Raw genomic sequence first — 3,596 nt, 5'->3', positions numbered from 1 at the left:
TGGTCGATATTTTAATAATTATTTAACTGTAGATCTGTGTGTCATCTACAACGTGTCCAATAAAGAGGAAGCCACAGTCAAAAAAAAAACAAAAAACAAAAAACACCAGTGCACGCTGGGCAGTGGTAGTGCACGCCTTTAATCCCAGCACTCAGGCGGCAGAGGTAGATGGATCTCTGTGTGTTCCAGTCCAGCCTGGACTACAGAGCGAGTCCCATGAGAGTCTACAAAGTTACACAGAGAAACCCTGTCTCAAAAAACAAACAAACCAATGCATATGAAATAAGAATAAATCATTCAAAGAAAGGAAAAAAATCCATAATCAGAAATGCTAGTCCCTGTGCCGAGGTGTGTGTGGCTGAAGAGAGCAGGTCTGTAGGGACACTAACAGTCCCTACGGAAGCAAGGTAGCTTAACTGGATACCTCAACCCAGTGAGCCACTTCTCATGAAAAAAAGCCTAGTATAGCAGAGCACCTAGAAGCCTGAAGCAGAAGGATCATTAGATCCCAGGCAAGCATAGGTTACTCAAAGGGGAAAACCAAACAAAAACATTTAACTGTGTTAAAAGAAACTCCCATCAGCCTGTGTCACCTCAGCTAACAGTGAGTCTAAACGTTTCTCTCCAGTTTAGACCAATCCCTCTGAACCTTCGTTCACATTATTTGTAGAAGCCACACAGCTATAGGCTATCTAACCTACAGAGGAAAACCAATAAACCACACCAAAAGAGAAAAGTTTCCCCTAAAAATTAATTTATTTACAGTCTGATGAGATGGCTCAGCACCACTAACTGGTTTCCAGAGTAGTTCGATTCCCAGAACCTACACAGCAGCTCACAACTGTCTGTTGTGATCCAACACATTCACACAGGGAAAACACTAAGAAAAAAATAAAAATAAATAAAAAATTATAAAGATAATTTATTCAAGCCGGGCGATGGTGGCGCACACCTTTAATCCCAGCACTCGGGAGGCAGAGGCAGGCGGATCTCTGTGAGTTCGAGACCAGCCTGGTCTACAAGAGCTAGTTCCAGGATAGGCTCCAAAGCCGCAGAGAAACCCTGTCTCGAAACCACCCCCCCCCAAAAAAGATAATTTATTCAGAAGATAAAAAAATCAGGAGATTCAAGTCCCACTTGCTCCAACCTTTTTTTTTTTTTTGTAATCAAGGCCACAAGCCGGCCTTGAACTTCTGATGCTCCAGCATCCACTTCCCCAGGAGCTAGAGTTACACCTTTGCTTTTGGAAAACGGTTCTGCAATGTAATTACCATGCTAGCCTCAACTGGTGAGTCCCCAGCTTCAGCCTCCAAAGTCCTGGCCTTGGAAAGGGGCATCGCAACTGGCTATGAATTTATCACAGATTATTGACATCTGATTTAAAAAAAAAAAAAAAAAAAGATGCTGGAGAGAGGGCCCTGAAGTTAAGTGTGTCTAATGCTCTTGCAAAGGAGCAGAATTCGGTTCCCGACACCTACGTTAGGCGGCTAACCACCACCTGCAACGCCAGCTCAGGTGGTATCCGATGCCTCTGTGCATATTCTGATACATACACATAATCAAAAATATCTCCCAAGTCCAAACGGAATAGAAAACAACCCTACAGAAACTGGTAGTCTAGACCCTCCCGAGAATGAATGACGCATGGATTAAGCCTCGGGCCAGCACAGCAGGAGAGGTAGAAGCTAACGTGGGGCTCACAGCGAGCTCACTCTAACGCCAGAGGGGGAAAACTAGAGAGGCAGAAAGGTCAGAAAGACAAGGGTTGAAGGGGATGCAGCAGGGCCTCCGCGGCTGGGCTGAAGCCAAAGGGACCACCAGCGCCCAAACCGGCCCGCAGAGAATCTGACATCCCGGACGGTGGCAACTGAGTCCCGCAGCTAGGAAGGCAAGCCTGTTCACGCTGCGATAAAACAAGCCTCTCCCGGGCGCCCTTACAGTTACTGCGGGCTCGCAATCGAGCTCCTCCATAGCGCCGTAGCCCTGCGAAGCCGACCTCGCCGCGCTGCCGATTCTCTCCGCTCAGGCCTCCCGCTCGCAGCTAGCTGCCAAAGAGGAACCTCTCCAGGGCGGCTTCCGCAGTGCCTGACAGCCCAACGCGGCAGAGCCCTCCGTCTCAGCCACGACTCAGTCCTCTGCAGCCTTCCTTTCGTGTGCCACCATTCTGACCGAGACAACCTCAGAAAAAAAGCGCAAGGGGCCTCCTGTCCGCACTAAATGTTCCCAAGGAATCAGGCGGCGCAGCGGACAGTCCCACGCCAGGCAGAAAGAAGGCCCCCCGAGATGGCGGGAGAGGCGGCGGCTGGGAGGGTGTGCACATGCGCGGGTGTGGACGTGCTAGTCCTCTGGGACAGCGGAGATTCTGCGCTTCAATAGCCCACTTAATCTCTTCTTGGTGTCCCTCCTGGTCTGTGTATTTTATTAGAATTTTCACAGTCCCTTTCCCGAACTCCGGCAAGTATAATGTGCTTATTTTGGAATTAGTCGCGGCCACTGCCATCCCAAAAAAACGAGACATCATCAACCGTTTACATACTGGCAGTTTTCTTTCCTTGCGATTATTTTAAATGACCTACTTTAAGTGCATAACTTGGAAGTAGGCAATGGTGGTTCAAGCCGGCAATCGCTGCTCTTGGGTAGTGAAGACTGGAAAATTGAGAGTTCGGGACCAGCTGTATAGCAAAGTTGAGCTCACACGAGATCTAAATGAGATCCTGTCTCGCAAAAACAAAACTCCACCAGTTGTTAAAAAAAATAATGAAAAATCGTTTTGTCATTGAAATTGCATCCAAATCCTTTATCGCTGAAATCAGCCATGCATAAGAAAATTTAGGGGCCTGGAATGTTGGGTCAGTAGTTCAGCTCACTTGCTGCTCCTCCAGAGGACCCTGGTGCAAGGAAAAGCATCGATATCTATGTGAAACAACAATCCCAGGAGATCTGATGGCCTCTTCTGGCCTCTGTGTTCACCAGCCAGACAGACACATCGCACTCACGCACACATGGTACACAGACATGCAGGCAAAACACCAGTGTATATACAATGAAATAATTTTTTAAAGTATTAAATGTACTGTAAATCTGAAATATTTTAAATTTATATTTTAAAATATAAGAAATATTTATATTTATTTAAGCATAATTAATTTGCCACTGTCTTTCCCAAAAGTTCCACAGTGCCATTATAATCACTGATACCAACAGTATTTTTGTTGCTGTTGTTTCTTTGTTTTTTTGGGTATTTTTGTTTGTTTTGAGAAAGGGTTTCTCTGTGTACCCTTGCTGTTCTTAAACTCACTCTGTAGACCAGGCTGGCCTTGAAACTCACCTGTCTCTGTCTCCCTAAAAGCATGAGCCACCATAGCCCAGCTATTTACTTGAAGTGTGTGTGTGTGTGTGTGTGTGTGTGTGTGTGTGTGTGTGTAGCAAAAGAATGACATGAAGCCAGGCAGCTGTAACACACACCTTCAATCCCAGCACTTGGGAGGCAGAGGTAGGAAGATCTTTGAGCTGGAGACCAGCCTGGTCTACAGAGTGAGATCCAGGACAGCCAGGCCTACATAGAGAAACCCTGTCTTGACAAAACAAAACAAAAG

At 46.5% G+C, this 3,596-nt stretch overlaps 1 protein-coding gene across 1 annotated transcript in view; it reads right to left on the bottom strand.

Moving 5' to 3' along the window:
* Nucleotides 1–2,218, bottom strand: part of Nup85 (nucleoporin 85) — a 21,712-nt gene extending 19,494 nt beyond the window's left edge. Inside the window, exon 1 of the mRNA XM_005350728.3 lies at nucleotides 1,939–2,218. The gene's annotated coding sequence lies outside the window, so the exon portion shown is untranslated. The remainder of the gene's footprint in view (nucleotides 1–1,938) is intronic.
* Nucleotides 2,219–3,596: the final 1,378 nt, after the last annotated feature.

This window comes from Microtus ochrogaster, chromosome 7 (assembly GCF_000317375.1).
Source record: "Microtus ochrogaster isolate Prairie Vole_2 chromosome 7, MicOch1.0, whole genome shotgun sequence".
Lineage (NCBI taxonomy): Eukaryota > Metazoa > Chordata > Mammalia > Rodentia > Cricetidae > Microtus > Microtus ochrogaster.
This window is presented reverse-complemented; position numbering and strand designations above follow the sequence as displayed.